The sequence below is a fragment of the Akebia trifoliata genome, chromosome 15 (genome assembly GCF_017979445.1).
Source record: "Akebia trifoliata isolate Shusen 1 chromosome 15, ASM1797944v1, whole genome shotgun sequence".
Lineage (NCBI taxonomy): Eukaryota > Viridiplantae > Streptophyta > Magnoliopsida > Ranunculales > Lardizabalaceae > Akebia > Akebia trifoliata.
Window position 1 is genome coordinate 24,565,747 of NC_141389.1, and position 20,618 is coordinate 24,586,364.

The window sequence follows — 20,618 nt, forward strand, 5'->3', positions numbered from 1 at the left end:
TGTCACTCTTTTTATCCTCATTTTCTAAAAATATATATATTTTTTTTATGAATTTTCATTCATATTTGCAGGACTAAAAAGAAATCTGGAATCAACCCAAAGATGTAAATCCTTCGAATATAGTTAGTATCTCCTTCCTTTGTACCATGTATATATGTCTCTCTGTTCTCCGTGTTTTTGTCTAGGGTAGCAATTCTTATTTTCCATGCGAGTAGTTTTCAGATTTGCTTTCCTACCTTTTGATTCTTCTAAGGTCACCGGTGGTCGAACAGTGTAATATCTAACTGGGAAGGAATTGACCTGTTACATTTGAGCTTTGCAGGACAACCATTGACTGATCTTCGAGACCCGTCCACATGTCCCAATTTACAAAAATGCCCATGTTGGGATGCCTTAAAGACACGTGGACTGTTCCGAATGTGGGGCTTTCTGGAGTCTCCAAAATGTGGGTATTGAGAATCGCAATCCCATGGGACCTGTTATTCTAGGCAGTCACAAAGTAGGAATACATATTTAAAATGGCAAGGGAAAACTTCGGAAAAAATGATAAATATATATAAAAATATATTTTATACAAGAAAAAAAAAAATGTAATACATATGGTACATTATCAAAGTTTTCAATATATTTTTATTGAATATCAATGCATGTTTCTATGCATGATTATACATTGTATGATACTAAAAAAAGTTTAATCATCAACGAATCTTTTGAGGAGAATAAGATTCTATTGAATTTTTAAAAATAAAATCATAACATCAAAACATTATAATTAAATCTTATATTAAATAACATTTATGAATCAAATTACAAACAATTATATGGCTATAGAAATAAATCATAGGTCTTTAAAAATAGAATTTTATTATTTAAAAAAAAAAAACGTGGTTAAAACGTAAGAACACATTTTTTTTTTTGAAGTGATGAGTGTAACTGTTGAACGGGACTTTTAAAAAAAAAAATGGATGGTTTTTATTACTATGATTCTAGGTGGTGAAGTAATTTTCTATCTTAGGTTTGTACGCGCATTAATGGCTGAAAATCATCGATCAAACTGATTTTTATTGGTAATTAGGTCTTAACATTCAGGGTGTAAATGTATGCCATGTGGTATCAATGATCCTTGGGGTGGTCAGATAAAACCATAAAAGAGGTAAGGGGGTAGGTCTTGGACAAAGAAGATTGTAATCGATGGTCTGGTCTCGTTAACACCTCTCCATGTTGCAAGACAAGCCCCACCACCTGTGCACGGTGGGAGACTGCACTGCCGATGCATATCATCCTCAAATGGGAACCAAGGGTAAAAGAGAACAATACATGTCAATTCGGATCATAGTACATGGTTTGCCACTCTAGAATGAACTCGGTTCGGGATCATAGCACATGGTTTGCCACTCTAGAATGAACTCGGTTCGTTGGAGTGGGTTGAAAATTCTTTTCTTTAGTTCACTAGTTTGGTTCGCTCGTGAATATATATAATTCAAGTATACAAGTTATATGTACAAATTATAATGTTAAAAAAATCTGAACTTTAAATAGAAATAAAATAAAAAATATAAATAATGAAAAAAAAAATATTATAAATTGGTTGATTCACGAAATCAATTAAAAAATTATTTGGTTCGCTGAACTTAATGTTGTAATTTGTTTGTTCGTCAAACTCAATCAAAATTGGTGGGTTTATGGTTTGTTTATTTTACGAATCCAATATGAACTGTACCCCGAAATAGCTCTTTTCAGATTAGTAGCAATGAATTGGATTAGAGAAATTAATCAAATCGGTATAGTTTTCAAACTTATTTACCAAAATGGTAAACTGTAGGGTTTAGGGTTTAGGATGACACGTGATATTAATTATAGGAATGAAACTTGTTTCACAAGACCTTGACTTTAAGCATTTTGCATGTATAAATGGGATGCTTTTAATACACGTGAACCAATAGTTTGTAAATTGAAATTGGGGATAATACGTGAGTTTTTGATAAGCATTTAACTCTACTGTAAAGGGAAAATTACTTAATAGACCCTATGGCAAGAATTCCTTAATGCACTTGAGTTTTGGGGTGGTGTCTTAGAAACCCTCCCACTATTCAATCAACCATTCAAATCTTTGTCTTGATTCTTCATGTTGGAACTTTAAGTTTGAGCGGTTGTTATAAGGTTAAACTCAATATTTTGAATTTTTTTCTCTTTGATGGGCAAGTATGTTTTTAATGAGTTTTGTAACTTAGTTGGCAGGATTTGAATACACGTTTCTGATATCATCACCTAAAGACTTTATCGATTTTACCAACTAAGTTAGTTGGCACGCTTTCTTTCAGACATTAGCACATTTTGAATTGTTGATGTCGATGATCAATGTTCAAATATTAAATGGATGATTGTACATAAATGTCCTCGAGGATTTGAAGAAAGGTTGATCTCAATGTCTATCTTGATCAGGGTTACCCAGTTCGTTAGTTTGATACTGAATCGTGAATCGATTCAAATTGAACTAATTCGATGTAGGGTTCATCAAATGTAGTGAACCAAGCGTAATTCTTTCTACTTTAATTTTTACAACATCCTCCAAATGTCTATAATATTTGAGATATCCCCTAAAACTTCAAATAAATAGTATATTCTTTTGACCTTGGTCTTTATTAATAAATTAATGAAAAATGACTAAATACACTTAATTTTTTCTTCCCAAAATCGTCCATCTTCATCTCTATTTTACCTTATTCATCACTTCAACCTTCAAATGCCCTTATCTCTGTCTACCTTGCAATTGGAGTTCATTCTCGAGTGACGAATCACAAACCCAAATTCCAACCAAGCGAACCCACGAATCAGGTAATAGATCTTGATAATTTGAATCATCTACCACACCAATTGAAAGTGCGTGGGGGCATTAAGAAAGAAAAAAGTGTCAAGAACTATGAATTTGTGGGAAAAAAAAGGGTGTGTTTAGAAAGAAATCCCCCAGTCAGGGTTCATCAAGTAATTTCGCCGATTATATAACTCTCGTCACGTTACGTCAACCAAACCCCTCTCGTCACGCTAAAAATCTGCACGTTTACTTCGCACCTGTCCGCGGAAACTTGCGTTTTTTTGCCACTCCACTCGGAAGAGCTTCCCTTCGTTGAGGCTCCGTACGTGAACGAATTAGGGTTTCCATTTTGATCATTTTCTCGTTCGGTATCGCTTCTTTGATTCAGATTTCTCCTTCGATCTCTGGTAAGAACACCTTTTCCTTCATGGATTTATAAATCGTGGGTCATGTTTCATCAGATGTAGATTTTTTTTATTTTTTTAATGGGGATACAGAGTGTTCAAGATCCATCAATGCATGTTAAATTGAATTTTTTTCCTGGATTCTACTTATTTTACGGTTGAAGCAATTTTAGACTGTTTATTTCATTTTAATCGCAAATTTTATATAATGGAATCCATCGATTGTGATGGCTAGGGTTTGATTTTGGTTTATTAGCGGTTTATCTGTTTTTTTTTTTTTTAAGAGATTCTATTTACAGTTTAGCACACCTATCCTTTTGAAATTGAAGGATTGCTCATATGTAAATTGGTGTGTCAATAGAAATTCTCATTTTTCGCCTTTAATTATAGCATTTGAGTTCAAAATTTCGAATTGCAGAAGAAATGGAGAACTCACCTGCAAATCAACTCCCAGAAGTGGATTCCTTGCCAGACGGATTCGTCGAGAGCTCTAACGAACCCTTGTCTCCACAAACACCCACATTTGAACAAGAGAAGTTGCCTGAAGATTACAAGGATACAATGTTGGAACTTGATAGTTCTAGTGATTCAGAATAGATGATTCGTCAACTTCTTCGAATTATTTGGCAGTGAATGATACTCAATCGGTGGATAGCAAAGTTGAGAAGCTGAGGACGTTTCCTGTTCAATTATCTGAGAGCGATAGTATCGATGCTGAATTGGGAAAGACTGTCCCAGAGGCTTCAGTGAGGGTTTCCTTGGTCATTGAGCCTGCAATGGGTTCATCTCATGCACCCAGACATGTTGAAGGGGACTGCCATAGTTCCCAAAGAAGTAATCATCTCTACCTTGAATTAATTAAGTGTTATTATTACTATTATTATTGTTTTTTGTCTTTGATTTTGGTTCTTCAACTCTAATTAAATTTGAAATCTTGTTCTTCCAAAGGGTAAATGAAAACCCATAAAAGGCACTGGTACACCTCTTCATGCATTGAAGAGATTCAAGTTTCAAAGTTGTTGAGGCCCTGGGTTTATTCCACCTTAAGTATAACGTTGAAACATTTTTTTTTATAAAATTTTTTATTAAAAAGAAAGGTAAGTACAATGGCGGTCAAGATGACCAACCAAGAAAGCAAAAAAGCAGAGACCACCTAAGAAGAGCACATGGAATCCCATCTAAATACAAAATCATCACAGAAAACACCCTTAAAATCAACTAGGATTTTGCTATAAAAAAAAAAAAAAAAAACCCAAGATAGACAAAAAAAAAAAAAAATCACGGTAGGATGTCTTCACTCCTTGGAAATTCCTATTTCTTTCCAACCAAATACCCCAACACATTGCAAATGAGAGAAGATTCCAAAGAATTCTCTTCCTCCCTAAGAACACAGTAAGATCCCTACTTTTAAAGAGCACGATAACGGATTTAGGAGCCACCCAGTTGATACCTAATAGAATTCTTGGTTGCCTTACTATAAAACTTAAAAAAGAAGAAGAAAGCTTGAGTCTCTATTATACATTGATCAGGTTTGATGCTCTTGTGGACATATTTGGCGACCATTCTCTTTTTTCCGCATGCCAAACATGTGAAGAAAATATTTTTTCCTGCATTTTGATGTGAATCAATGTAACTTTCTATGTCTTATAAAGAGTCCAATTTAAGTTTCACACTTTCAAGCAGTAAATAAAGAACATGGATACATGTCACATTCTAGGGCTTAGGCCCATATCTCAGTTGGTTTGATACATTGCAAAGCAACTTTGAGGTCGTGGGTTCGAGTCCAACTTACCCTTCAAAAAAATATATGTTACATTGTAGCATAGTAATTAGGATAATTATTGAAAATTTTAAAGGATATTGTTCGGCAGGTCAATTCGGCCTCCATTTTTTAATGAGTTTTATATCCATAAAAATGTACATTTTCAAGAGCATGCTGGGCTAATGAACGATCGTGGCAATGTGATGTGCCAGGATGCCAATCTTGGAAAATGGCTCATGGGTTTAATATTTCTCAAAGTTAGTGAAAGAAAAGAGTACGCAACTTCATGTGCAGTGATGTCTTACACTGTAAGATAATACCAAACCGCAACACTTGCTTGTGATGAATGGTGAATAAAACTTGTTATACATGTGTTATAGTGTGTGAAGACTCATGTTTGATCTGTATGTCAAGACAGGAAACAGAAAGTGTTTTGTCCTTATAGGATAGAAGAATTAATTGTTAGCTAGGACATTGCTTTGGGTTTTTGACATGATTGCCTTTATCCTTTTGTGCTATTGCTTTGATAGCAGCTGAAGAGTGCGTAGAGCTACAATCCACCAATCTCAATGAAAGGTCTACACCAGAGAGTGCTGAAACTTTGAAGGACAAAAAGCTAGTCAGTAATATCCAAGTACTCCATTTGAATGCATTTCTCATGCGTGCAAAAGAAAAAAAATGATTAGTTTGAATTAATATTTTGTTTTTGCCACCTAAAATCTAACTTGAAAGTAAAATTTTAACATGTATTATTCGAAGTATTTCCTCCTTACTGGAATTTGTCTTATGCTATGGAATGTTTTTAAACACAACTAGATGTACTTTATTCTAATCTTCTAAGAAACATGTACATGGTGAACATAATTTTTTTCCTAATTGTAATTTGATAGTTACAACTCTTCTCACCACTTTCAAAATCTTTAGTTGTTTGAAAAGCATCAACCTTTGTTATAGTTAGAAAAAATCTGGAAGTGTCCCACCAAAACCCTTGGTGTGTTCAGAATGCAACACTTAATTGACACACGTTCTTGTTGATTTAGAAGAATCCATGTAACAGATCATTCAACTTAAGGACTTTTTCAAGACCATTTTTTTTCTTTGCATCAACTTGCAGATTATGAAATATAGTCTTCCCAAATTCCTGTTTTAATTTCTTTGTTTAACAAGAAGAATCAGCCGATTGAAAACATGGCTGGGGGGTTAGGGGGTGCTCCTTCTTGGAACTTAGGTCTATGGAAAACTTTTAAGGACTGGGATGTGGAGTCTGTCTCGTCACTGATGGAAAATATTTCTTCAATCCATCTTTCTCCAGGGTTGGAAAACAGAAGGTAATGGTTGAAGAGTTGAGACAGGAAATTGTCAATTCAGTCTTTTTACTCTCTTCTTGCACATCCTTCAGATCATTGTTTTCTTAGGGTTCTAAAATTCCTTCCAGCGTGAAGTTCTTTGTTTGGTGATTCATTAGCTGCCTTGGGAAATATCTCCCACTACTCGGAGTACCCTCCCAAAAAGAAAAAAAGATGTGTCTGTTGGGTTCGGTTCTTCTTAGTTGTGTTGGGCGGGTTCGACCAGAAATGCTATGCTTACGCACAAGACTAAATGAAGTAGACTCATTGTGGGCTAATTCATGAATTGAATAAAGAAAAAATGGGCCCTTTTATTAACGTTGATTGCTCTTCGTATGGTCATTGTGGTTTTCTATGTCAAGCCAAGGAAAGTGGAGAATGTGTTAATAGTCTTTTCCTGCATTGTTTGTTAGGCTTTTCCATCTGGTCTCATTTCTTCTTGTCCTTCAATATTTTGTGGGTTCTTCCAAAGTTAGTAAAGGATCTATTGTGAAAGTTGGTCCTCATATGTTTTTAATGCTAAATCTAGAATTCTTTGGAATCTTCTACCGTTTTCAGTTTGTTGGGGGAATATGGAAGGGGAGGAATGCTAGAGCATATGAGAGAAAAAATAAGAAGGTTTATGACTTCCTCATCAATGTAAAAGCTCATCTTTGGTCTAAATTTTTAAGGAGTTCAAGAGGTGTTCCTTTGCTAATTTTGTCTTTATATGGGATTCCTTGATTATGTAATGGGTGGTTTGCCTTGCTGGTCATTGTTGTGGGAGGTCGTTTTGTCTTCCTTTTGCGACTCTTCTTGTGTTCTTCTGCTTTTCATCTTGCAATAAATTTTTATTTGTCAAAAACAGATAAGTAGTCTATGAACTTGCAATAGTCTGTGCAAGTGTGCCTCTTTTTCAGGTTTTTTGAGAGAAAATGAAGTTGCTCCTAAATCTTGACTTGATATCAACTAAGTTAAGCTGATTTGGAGAAGTTTCACTTAACTTTTCATGGTTTTCAAACTATGGTTTGTCGTTCATGTTTTTGTATTCAAATAGTTGTTGATGGTTACTAGCTAAGGAATTTGGTTGGACTGTTTTTGATGCCTTAGGAAATCTCTGAAGTGAAGCGTAAACATGTAAAACGTAGCTTCAAGTCAGAAAAGGAGTTCCTAGAATTCACTTTGAAGTATCAACACGTTATTGCTGAAAGAGATGCAGGTATGCAACTATTTACTAGCAACAGTTCTCTCAATAGAGTAATTTTTTTTAATACTCACATCTGAGGATTTTACTGTTGCATGAGAACTTCACATGATTTTCATGGTGACATTTTCAGACAGATATTAGGTTGATTATGAATGATTAAACAGTCACCTGAAAAAAACAACTGAATGCTTAAACTATTCTAACTTAACAACATTCATGAATTGCAGCAAAACCTTCATTAAACATCATATGAAAGTTCTCTCAATAAAATAATCTTTTTTAACTTCCGCATCTGAGGATACTGCTGCTGCATAAGAAGAAATAGATCTGATGTCAGCAGAGGTATGAAATTCCAGAATAGAATTATGCATTTTTTCCGTCAAACAAAATGTTGAAGGGGTTTCAAGTCATAATCACAAAATACACAAGATATAATTGATGCTATATTTCTCAATCAATTACGAGATGATTATTTGTGCTTATGTTACCAAATAATTACATAGTTCGAGAGGTAAAGGTTCATGTATGGTAAGGGAAAGCACTGTTTAAGAGAAGATCTGGTAACATGGAACACATTTGAAAATGGCTGGTCTTGTTGACAAGTTCCAAACTTGATTTAATGGTAAAAATCAGGAACTAGTAGTGCAGGTAGTGCTTTAGGGAATGGTAAGGAAAATTGATGCTATCTTTTTCGAGATCAAGCTATTCGAAGGACTTGAGTGCAATGGATTCTGAAGAGTGCAATAAAAGGTATTTTGAATTATTGGGATGCTGTTGGCATTCCTTGTGGCTTTTCTGACATGAACATATCGACAATTATAGAGGGCTTTGTACAATGGAGATCAGGTTTGATCTTGACCATAGTTACCATGTCGGGGTTCGGGAAAAAATCGGCAAGGGAAAAAGTAGAAAAAAACAAAAAAAAAAAAGGGGAAAAAATCGAAATAGTGTTAGAACAATATAATTTTTTCTACTAAGTTGTGTTATCATTTATATCATCAAATCCTATTTTAAACTATAAGAATAAATCATAAATAAAAATTAGAGCTTTGTTTTGATTTCTGAGTTTTGAGTTCGATTGTAGGTTATGTTTATTAAAACATTACCCTTTAATTTTGTATTAATTTGTTAAAACATCCTTTTGGCTTAAAAAATATTAAAAATAATCATGTAATGTTAAATTAACTAGGAAAAAGCTCTCCAAGAATTGGATGATTAAATAGTGATGTTCGTGATTAAATCACGAAGTTCGTTTAAAATGCGATTTTTTCCAAACTTCATGATTTAATTGACAGCATATAAAACCACGATTTAAACTTGACTTTTTGAAAAAATCGACAACTTTGGTGACCATGATCTTGACAAGATTTTGGGTTTTTGTGAGGATAATATAATTCTTCAAGCATTTTTTAGGGGAGTAGACTGCGACGGTATTGCTGCTGCTATGGCCAGGACCGCTGGACCGACAGATATTTTTGAGATTGTCACAGAATATGGAGAATTCTGATTCCCTTTTGTAATTACTACTCCTCTATTTTTTCGTTCAATATTATCTTTACCGATCAAAATATATATATATATAATTACCCAATGAACTTCTGTACTACAATATGGTGATATTGCACATGAAGGTCATAGAGTGGCCTTCTTTACTTTCGAGGATTCTTGACATTCTGTTGCAATGGTCTAGGGAAACTAATGAGAAAATGCTATTTTAGGAATCTGAAGCTTGACTAGGGAACAAGATGCTTACATACTCACATGTAAATATTACCTTTAAGTTGGTTAAGTGAGTAGACAGTTTGTGAAATTATCTTCTAATTCTTGAAATAATGGTCTCCTGAGTCCTGAGTCCTGACAATGCTTCCTGAGATATGGATACTAGAACTTATACCGCTCACTGAAAATAAGGTCCCTTGTTCATAATTTTCTCAATATGTGTATGGCATGAATCTTGGTTTTGCTGGACTGTTATACAGAAACCTCTAAATCCGTTTTTTTTTTTTTGTGTGGTGAGAGTCCATTGTTGAGATATCTGAATTAGTTTCTTTCCTTTTCAGTCATAACTTCTCCTACTTCATTTTAATTTTAATGCAAAGGTTTTTTTTGGTGCAGCCATTGCTGTTCGAGATAAGCTTGAATCATTATGTAGGGAGTTGCAACGGCAAAACAAAATGTTGATGGTACATTCTCCATAAGAATTGGATATGCATTAACTGATTATTGATTATCATTATGACTGGTGTCCCATCCCAACTATTCGTCGTCAGTAACATGGATACTGTTTTGCTATCGAAAGGCCGTCTAGAGCGATATCTTTGACCAAACTAATACTTCGATGCTTTCATTTGGTTATAGATCACAGTCATATATGGCATACGAATCCACACACCTTTGTTTTGAAGGCCACACGATGGACTACATATGTATTTAAATACATATATGCAATTAACAACCAGTTAATAAGTGAGAGCACACAAATATCTTCTAGTTAACCACACCATGCAGTAGCATTTTGTTTGAGAAAATAAATGTAATTATAAGAGACTCAATGAAGGAACTTGTGATACTTATACGCAACTGATCTACTTTCTACCTTCTTTACCCACAATATATTATCTATATGGCAGAAGTACTTCTGCTATAATCATGTTACCAGGTTGCTACGGGTAAGGTTTCGATGTGTGGCAATTTCACATAGTGGGTTTTCTTGAGCTGATGCTATTGGTGTGTATCTATAAATAGTAGTGACTTTGTGTCTCAAAAGAGGAAGGATTCAACTTCAGGCATCTACTGTCTCAACATTGCATATTGAGGTACCTTGTAGATTAATGCATGCACTAAAATTTGAAGGCCTGGGAACATCTTTTATGATTAATATCCTAATATCCAAATCTACTTGTCTATGGAGATGCTTGGGAACGACTTTTATGATTATTATGCAAATCTACTTGTCTATGGAGATGAAGTTGATATTACATGCCTCAAATTGGTTAATAATAATAAACACCTTAAAATGCTGAAATGACGTAGTTGATGGCAAAGCATTTAAAGTGAAGGTCTCATATATGTAATGAAATCATTCTTTGTTCTTTTAGTAAGCCCATGAATTTGTAATAAAAGGTGTTGGTGAGAAACTAGTGACAGAGTTTCCCTAGTTGTCTCATCACTTGTGTGAAATGTTACGAAGACATGGACACTTTTTTCTGATGGGTAAAGGGTTAATGGTTAGTAAGGTCAAGGTGGGTTCAAGGGGATTTGAACCTAGGACGTGGGAACAACACTCCACACATGTTACCAACTTAGCTAATTATGGAGACATGTGTCGGTGTTCACGGGTACGAGGTATAACACGACGACTTTGAGAAGCACGTACACATCAATGCACTGTTATAACATAATTTTTTTGCTATATCTAACTCTTTTTTAAAAGTAAAAAAATCAGAATAGAAATATAAGAGAAAAAAACATTTGTATCCACCATATGGAGATGCTGATGTCATCTACTATCATCTTTTTGCAGGATGAATGCAAGAGAGCCTCAACAGAAGGCCAAAACATGAGACTAGAGCTATCAACCAAGTTCCACAATGCAATTAAGGTTTGTGTAACTTTTATTATCTACTTTCAAAGCTCTCTCTTATATTGGAAAATTAGCATGAATATGATGCATGTATTTTTCCAATATTAAAGATAATTATGAAAACACTGGACTGAATATTTTCAACTGTCTTATAAGTTAAATATTTTCTGTATTTCCCAAGTAAAATACTCGTTTATGATAATCATAGAGGGGAGTGGCAGAACATGTTTCATGTTGCCAAATCCGAAATGCTTGAGATATGGCTCTATTGATGATTGATTGCTATGTGATCACATTTAAATCAAGGCAATGGTTAAAAATGGGAGAACAAGGATAAAATTTTTAGTGTGAGAGCAAAGTAATCATTTAAAGTTTTCTATGATAATATTTGAATGGGGAATGAGATTTGTTTAGCAAATCCCAAATCTTTCGGACAAGACTTCGATGATGATAATATGTTTGAGCACTTTATGCATAAATATATTCAACTTTTTAAGCTAAATATTTAGACCTGGAATTTACTTGTATTGCATCCCTAGATTCTCACTTTGACCTCTACATATCACGCATATTTGTTCAAAGTTGCATTGTCATTATCCAATATGGAGATGGTAAAATAGTTATCATGTCTACAAGCACCACAATCAATTCTTGGTTGGAACGTGCAAGTTTCTACTTCTTAATATAGGTGGAAATCAGCTGTCAAAATATTTTCTGTAAGAACTAAAATTGTTGTTCATAATGAGTTCAATATCCTTTTTGGGCTGATTTTGTGCGGTTCTTGTGAGATTACTATGTTTAGCTTTTGTGTATTCATAAAGGATAGTTCAATATCCTTTCGCTGAGGTAATGCAATATTTAAGAGGAGTACAAAGGAGAGAAGGGTTGTTCCATCTCTTTCTCTGTCCGTGTGCACGAGCATGGTTTCCTCTCTCTCTCTCTCTCTCTATATATATATACTGTTCATGGGGCAATAATTGTGACAAAATCTATGACAATGGATTTTTGTAAACCACTTTTGATGGGGTTACAAGTTTCGGAAACCATAGAGATCATCCTCACCAAAAATCAGCCCATTCCGAAACTTCTAACCCCAATTTACAAGTTGAAGAATTGTGGACCGTCAATTTTTTTGTAAACTACTTTTGATGGGGTTAGAAGTTTCGGAATGAGCTGATTTTTGGTGAGGATGATCTCTATGGTGAGGTGATCATCCTCACCAAAAATCAGCCCATTCCGAAACTTCTAACCCCATCAAAAGTGGTTTACAAAAAACCATTGTTATAGATTTTGTCACAATTATTGTCCCATGAACAGTCCCCATATATATATAGGGTTAGGTTCGGCAGCCAACGTTGGGGGCCAAAATTTGTCCTTTATGGGTTAAAAATTTCGGATTGGACTGATATTTTGTGAGGATGATCTCTATAGTGAGGAGATCATCTTCACAAATAGTCAGCCCATTATGAAACTTCTAACCCCATCAAAAGTGGTTTACAAAATAACAGTAAAAATCGACAGCTCACAATTCTTCAACTTGTAAACCACTTTTGATGGGTTAAAAGTTTCCGATTGGGCTGTTTTTTTTTTTTTTTGTGTGGATGATCTCATCACCATAGAGACCATCCTCACAAAAAATCAGCTCAATCTGAAACTTTTAACCTATATAGGACAAGTTTTGACTCCCAATGTTGGCTGCCGAATGGGACCCATATATATCTAACACTTTAGTGGGACATTAACAACCTCCAAAACTATATTTCCTTTTATAAAGGGCTCTAAATGGTAATTCTATTCTTTTAGAACCAAAAAAAAAAAAAAAAAAAAAAGAAAAAAAGAAGAAGAAAGGGTTTGATTATCATCGTGCAATGAAAATTTTGTAAGTGACTTTTCAAGGCTTTGTGATATTTACAAAAATGCCATTGCATAATGAGATAAAACTCTTTACTTTTTTTTCACTAAAAGACATGATAAGATTATTTTTGGTGGTGTTTATGGAAGAAACATAGTTTTTGGAGCTTGCTAACTTCTTTTGAAGTCTTGCATGTTAGCATCCAAACATGTACATGTGTGCATGTGACTGGCTTACCCACTTTCAACTATTTTTGTATATTTCTGTTTACTACCGTGCAAAATAATAAATTTAGAATGTTATTGTAAAGTTCATCCATATGAGGGTTTTTTCCTCCGACCACATGGTTGAAATGATTTTTTGTTTGTTTTAATCAACTGTAAAAACAATAGTCGAAGACAATTCTTTTATCTTTTTGGGACTATCTTCTGATGATCCATGATGGTCATACCATTGTAAAAATTGTGCACCTTGTTTTTAAGGATCTCAATGTTATGGCTCACAATAGAATTGAATGGAGAAAGAGGATTCACATTGCCCACCCCAAGCCTAAGATGATGACATTTTATGAGGATTCATAATTTTGACCTCGAGAAGGAAGTTACACCTTGTCTATTTACCATTTAAAATTTTATTCTCTTCACCTACCAAAAAAAAAAAAAAATCATTCTCTTAGTTTTGGATGATCTCCCAAATTTCTTACGCATTATCAATCCACATACTTCGAACATGTTGAAACCTCACATTATTTTTCTTTTTGTGTTTGTGTATGTGGGGTGAGGGGGGTAATTTTCACTTTTCCTTTTTCGTCCCATTATATATATTTGGATAATATTTATTTATTTATTATATATTCATGTGCGGCAACTAATGGTATACCACTTTCTTTTTTGGTTTTCTAGGATGTAAGTTGTAAGCTTGAAGAGCAGAAAGATGAAAGTCTCACGCAACTCAAGGAGAATGAGATGTAAGGCCTTTGTCAGAAAACCTTGAGATACTTGTGTCAGTCTTTGTGTTCTTTACATTAAAGAGATCAATTATTGACATGTTAATCTATAAGTACCAACTTAGATGTGAGAACTTAGGAAATATTTCCAATCCAAATTAGCTAGGCCAAGTCCGTCTTACTTTTACTTGCTTGTAGTTCTAAAACCTATTATATTTTTACAATGGTACATGGTGAACTACTTTTAGACGAGAGAGTGATGCCAGTCCACTCTCCATGTCATAAAGAAAGTATCGTGTTGTGAATGGATCCTTTACCAAAAAGGTGTCACCTATAAGCAAGATAACTTGTATGGGAATGCTGCCACACCCATCTATCTTCTAAGATAAATTCTTTTTATACATGAAAGATTGCTTAATGATAGCGCCACACTTATCATCTAAAGGTTTTGTCATGCACGTTGGACTGGTTAGGGTGCTTTCATCTGTACCAAAAGTGTTGTAAGGCGTCGTCACTTCTAATCTCACATGGATGCCGATGCAGGCAGTGATGCCTAACCTAAAATGATGAGTCCGAGAGTGAGATTAAATAAAAAATAAGCACTTAAAAAATAATCTCAGCTCATGCAATCATATATGATATATATACAAAAAAGTCTGATAGGTAGTTGAAGTCCAAATCCTAAAAGCTATCACAATACCACAAATAAAACCCCTTGAGTGTTAGAATAAAGGGATGCCAATGGAAGATTGAACTTCCGCTAGCTTAGGGCTTCAATCCAATACTCAATTTAGAGTTTATTGAACTCCCAAGGATTTCAAGTCTATCTGATTTATCTCCGAACTCAAAATCATAAAGTATTTCCAGCAAAAGAAGTGAGAAGAGGCTATATTTGGGACTGTGGATTTAAGGAAAGGGTAGGGTAGCATGCTTGGGAGTTTATGGATAGGATGAGAGGTTGTATTGGGTATATAGATGGCTGAAATAGTTTCAGCAGAGGTATATGGATAAAAATTTAGTTCGGCTAGGGAATATGGGCTGCAAGAAGGGTTTGGTTGGGGGTCTAATGGGCTGCACGGAAAATTCAGCTAGGTTTTAGGGATGAGAGTAAGGTGCAGTTGGGCTAGGGTTGCTGTACAAGTAACATACAGCAGGGTTTGATGGTTTTGAGAGGTTGATCTCAGCTAGGTTGATGTAAACTAAAGATGCAACAAGATCCAATAACTTTGGGGAGTTAGAAAAGATCCCAGAGGCTGGTACAGTAGGGTTATTGGAGGGGCGGCAGCAATACTGTGACTGTATGTGATTCGTGTGCCCGGGACAGCAAGACAAAGAAGATAGTGAGATAGGGATAGGCCCCTTACTTGGAATCACACCAAGGAAGTTGGGTTCACACCATGGAGAGTTCCCTTAGAGAAACCTATAAATTTTATTCCAAAAGCTCTTAATAATTGAAAATCCAAAATAAGGTCTTTACAATTATTTATGTAAGACTCAAGACCCTAATCTAATTTCAATCATTCAATTAATATAATAAGATCTAATGGTCGGGAATACAACTTAAATATAACAAAATAAAAAAATACTGTCTATGTCCCATTCTATTAACTTTATCTCCCTTGCATGTCATCATATGGAAACTCACTTGAAATCAGGGGCGGAGCCAGGATTGTCTTGTAGTGGGGGCAAACTATCGCTAGTGGTACAATTGAAGAGCTTGTAGATGAATGGTTTCAGGAAGAAATTCGGAGGTTTTTGGTTAGAAGTTGAAGAAAAAATTGAAAGGAGAGGAGGGGGGGGTGGAGATTGGAGGGAGGTAAGAGGGTGGGGGCAAATAGGCATGCAATTAGTTGAAAATATATGGCTGTCCCAAAGTTCTGTGGGAGCAATTGCCCCCACTAGCTCCTTCCCTGCTAGAAATACGTGATAAAGATACCAAATTGGCCGAAACATCTATACTATGACCATGGAATAAGAACATAAAAATAAGCTCAAATACTAACCCTAATCACTAAAATATACGCTCATAAACATAAAATCTAAATAATGACCCAATTGAAAAGATACATGATCTCCGATGTCCTCATCATACACCATTATCACTTCGGCCATCCCGTGAAGGAATCATTAGTGAATGTCGTGATGGCATCTTCATTATGGAAATGCGCCCAATTGAGCACCTTTGTCACGAATGAGCTTGCTGGGCATGATGCTCTTGATTTTTGCCTTGCATTTTTTTTGCTCTTTTCGATAAATCAAGATTTTTTTATTAATTAATAAAAGGAGAGGAGGTTGAGAGGCCTATCTACGACAAGAAAACATAAAATAAGATAACAAGTTTTGAACTAAATATCAAATCCCACCTAAAAACGAAATCTTCAGAAAAAACATACCCTTAAATTTTGGAAAGACCTAGCAATGAGTGTTCATTCCTTTCAAAATTTCTAATATTCTTTTCTTTCCAAATTCCTTGACAAATGACAAAAGGAGTAATGGACCACAAAATGGTTTCTTTATAACACAATGCTTTGATTTTCCAACTATGAAAGAGAGACATAAGAGAATTGGGGAAACACCTCGCTAAATGAAAGTGAGCCCAAACAACTTTTTACCGAGTCACTACTAGACCTGCCAACCTTTAGAAAGGAGATGAGAACATTTTGTCTTGAGTATCATATGTAGTCCATACACAACACAAAGGGCATTACATTAAAAAGACAATTGGGTAGAGCCAACAACGAGTCTTGGAGTCCAAAAGGATGGTGCTTACTAACTACTCTCCCTCTACACTGCTACCAGTATAAATTGAGGAGAGGATTGGCCAAAATTGAAGAATGCTACGAAGTCCTTGGGCTAACTCAGACCCACACCTTATCTCCCTTAAATGACTTCTTTTAGTTGAACTCTTTTTTTTACACATGACTCAATGTTCACCTCTAATCCAAGACCTAGCACCTCGAACCCCACCAGTACTGTTCAAGTAGACATATGTCATTGCTCAAACTTGTTAGCTCTGCTACCATAATAACTGGGAGTTGTTTTGATGAAAGTAGGCTCAATGAGGATTTGCTTGCCAAATGTGGATGAGGGATAGGCAATCATTTACACATTGGAGCTCCTCATGTTGGACATGAGGCTAAATGTAGACAGGAAAAAAATTGAACGATGCAAACTCGACCTCCAGCTCCATGAAGAGGGTACCACGTTGCAATTGGGTCCACTATCAAAAGATTGGTGCCTACCATGAGTAAGGTATATCGTCTGAGAGTTTCTTTGCACCAGTCTATCGCCTAAAAATGCTAATTGAATAATTGCTTAAGGATACCACCACACTTGCCTATAGCTTAAGGGTATTGTCATACATGCACCATCACATGTACCTTTGATGTCTAAGCAATACCAAACTTAAGCTCAAGGTGGAACCATCATTATTTAGGCAACCGTGAGTTGTTGTCGTGAAAACCACTCGATGCTTTCATCATCAAGACAAGCCCACGAGGGTGTCATCGTAACGAATGAGCCCCACAAGTGCACCATATAGGATGATGCAAAGTTAATCTAAGTTGATGATTTTGAGATCAAGAATAATTATCAAGAACAATAAAATTCATAAAATAAATTAATTCTACTATTATCCACATCATGTTCATTTAGGTCTCTTCTCTTCCAATTACAAATGCATTTTCTCAGTAACTGGTCCGAGTCGTTAACTAGGAAATCTTTTTTCCAGGCTACGAAATAAGTTGAAGCATCTCTCTGATCAATATGCAATCTCTGAACAGCAATTTACACAAAAGGTTTACTTTGTAAAACCATGTTCATGCTTTTAGAAAATTTTCTGTTCATATATTTTTAGAATCAAATTCTTAGATCATCAGTTTCATTTTGTGGTTTGAAACTTGAATGTGTAGTTAAAGCAGAAAACACTTGAACTTCAGCTTGCTGATTTAAAACTTCAACAACATGAAGAAAAGTTGACCCAGGAACAATCCCAGATGAAGTTGTATGCTGAACAGGTGTCGCAACTTTTGGCAACTGAAAAGAATCTGCGCTTACAATTAACAGCTGATGGAGAAAAGTTTCAACAATTCCAGGTATGCTTCGTGTTGTGTCTACAATATTCTTCAGAATAAATATTATTCCCTCATATTTCTAGAGAGCTGCTATTTTATTTATTACACCCCAATTAAAAATAAAGAAAATAAGTGAATGATTGAGAATAAGTAAAAGTTGGGGTACCAACCAATAGAACAAAAGCTCTCTCTCTCTCTTTTTGGCTAGAGTTTTATTTTTTTGGTTTGGTATTTTATATAAGCCTAATTATAATTGTAAACAACTACTGAAATTGTCTGAATGAGTGTTATAATGCTTTGTAATGTTGAGATTATTATTTGAGCCAAACCTTTGTTATGTTTGAAGATTGTGTTTTAATCTTCAATTGGGTGTAATAAGTAAAATTTGGGGTGCCAATAGCAGCTCTATATTTCTAGTGTACCAATTTAGGTTCTTGTTGTGTGTAAAACATATTCTCGGTTTCTTGTTTGGGTTGTTGCTTAGATTTATTCAATGTTTACTGTTTCCAATGTTGTATGAGATTGCAAGATTTTGGCCAAATCCAAACAGATTTAGGTGCTCAGGATCTGGCCAATATGATCCAGTCAATCATCTTCTTAGGAGATGGACACGTTGAACGTTGGGTTCTGTCGCTCTTGTGCACCATGTACATGGTGGATGTAGGGAGAATATCTTGTCTATTATGCATCTTTATTCTAGGAGTCGTGATGAACTGACTCGAAATTCACTCGACTGACGTGAACCATTGATACTTTTCCTTGGGATACACGAGGAAAAAATATTTATGGTTCTGTGCAATTGAGTGGATTTTGAGTGGGTTTTTTCAAGTCAGTTTATCACGATTCTTATTCTAAATACATTCTTACAGACAAATGTGAACTATCATCTCAATTTCCTTTAGATCTTTATGTATTATAGTTTGGTTCAGTTGCCATCTGTAAATGTCTGTATCATACTTTAGCCTGAAAACTCAACTCTGTGCAGGATGCATTATCGAAAAGTAACAAGGTTTTCGAAACATTTAAGCAAGAGATTGAGAAGGTATGTTCTGAATTTCATCAATTATAATTCTTGACATTTTATATTCTTTTCCTGAATAGTTTCTTTACATCCTTTATATAACTTTACGTACTAATATGACACCATTTACTACAGTTTGTAATATTTTACTTTGTTATGCATTTAATACTAGATGGCAAAATCGATAAAGGAACTCAGGAAAGAAAACATCTTCTTGAAAAGCAAATGTGAGAAGTCGGATGTTTCACTCATAGAGCTTGTTGAGGAGGTAAGCTAGCATGCATTTTACCATAATTTGAATAAACCTCCCCATTGGTCAAAGATATTTTTTCATATTTCTTTATGATTATATGATCTATTATAACCTAATATGTGTAGATGTTCTCTAATATTTTGTCGTTTGGTATCCTTTATTTTATTTTATTTAACTTCATGTAAACAATAGGAGTCGTGATTTTCTGACACACGCCCCGACGTGTGGCATGACCTAGGACCATATATTTTTTCCCTCGGGATACACTACTGTACATCCCCATATATGTGCAGTTGTGCATCCCAAGGAAAGGAATCTATGATTCTAGCACATGCCACGTCAGAGGGTGTGTGTGTCAGTAAATCATTATTCAAACAATAAAGCATTCTTGATCCTTGGTTTATTATACTGGTTCATACAGTTGAGATAAAGCCTATGATGATGAGTTGGGGCTTTGTAATCTTATGACTCTTGTGGTTTTCTTCTATACAGCGTGAACGTATGAAGAAACAACTAGAGAAAATGAAGAATCAAAAGGAAAAGCTTGAATCTTTATGTCGGTCACTACAGGCGGAAAGGAAACAAAATTCTGTTGGGAGCGGCAACTCTGATTCAGTTATTAAACAATCCAAAATTGGTTCTTCCGAGGAAGAATCCTAAGAGATGTCAAGTTGAGCTTACCTTGTACACAAAAGAGTTGTAGTACCGATTTCCAAGAAAAGTATTTTGATAAACATTCGTTTGCCATTTTTGATTATTTAGATTTCATTGGATTGTTAGAATTACTGTTACTTTGATGTTTTTTGAATAAAAATAATTAAAATGCTTCAAAATGAAATTCAAATTTCAGTTATGTTCACCATTTTCTGGAAAAAAACACAAGTAATGCTATTAATTAAATTTGAAATTTATTTATTTTTATTAAAAAAATGTATCTCAAATAATGCAGCTAAATTCAAGGTTCTACACTTCTACGTAGTAGAACTGCTGCGTTTGGATTGAGAAAAATGGAGAGGAGAAGAGAAAATAAATGAGTTTCTTTTGTTTGGATTGTTTAGTGGGAGAGGACAAGATGGGAAAAGAACAAGGTGATTTTTCTCTTTTCAAAAGTGAAGATAAATCTTTTTAAAATATTTTATAATTTCAACTCTGTTCCCAGATTTTTTAAAGATATTTTAAAATTTCAAAATTGTCTTAAATGAGTTTCTCTTCTCTTCTAAATTAGTTTCTCTCGTCTCCACTTCTCTCAATCCAAACAAAGTGTAAGGAAACAGGGGTATGGGACATTTCTTAATTTAGCAAAATATATGGAGTTAGATATACTATAACAATACCCAATTAAATATATAAATGGGGACAACTACATATCTCCAAACATTC

At 34.8% G+C, this 20,618-nt stretch overlaps 1 protein-coding gene and 1 pseudogene across 4 annotated transcripts in view; both read left to right on the top strand.

The window, feature by feature from the left end:
• Positions 1-3,219, top strand: part of LOC147384729 (E3 SUMO-protein ligase SIZ1-like) — a 34,530-nt gene extending 31,311 nt beyond the window's left edge. For all 3 annotated transcript variants that reach the window (XR_015172439.1, XR_015172438.1, XR_015172440.1), the window contains one exon: positions 72-3,219. The gene's annotated coding sequence lies outside the window, so the exon portion shown is untranslated. The remainder of the gene's footprint in view (positions 1-71) is intronic.
• On the top strand, positions 3,080-19,972 carry LOC147384731 (uncharacterized; annotated as a pseudogene). Its single transcript, XR_015172441.1, has 12 exons — positions 3,080-3,219; positions 3,635-4,050; positions 5,509-5,612; positions 7,414-7,522; positions 9,626-9,693; positions 11,034-11,111; positions 13,848-13,912; positions 17,622-17,688; positions 17,803-17,985; positions 18,950-19,006; positions 19,158-19,253; positions 19,731-19,972. The product of XR_015172441.1 is annotated as an uncharacterized LOC147384731 (transcript).
• Positions 19,973-20,618: the final 646 nt, after the last annotated feature.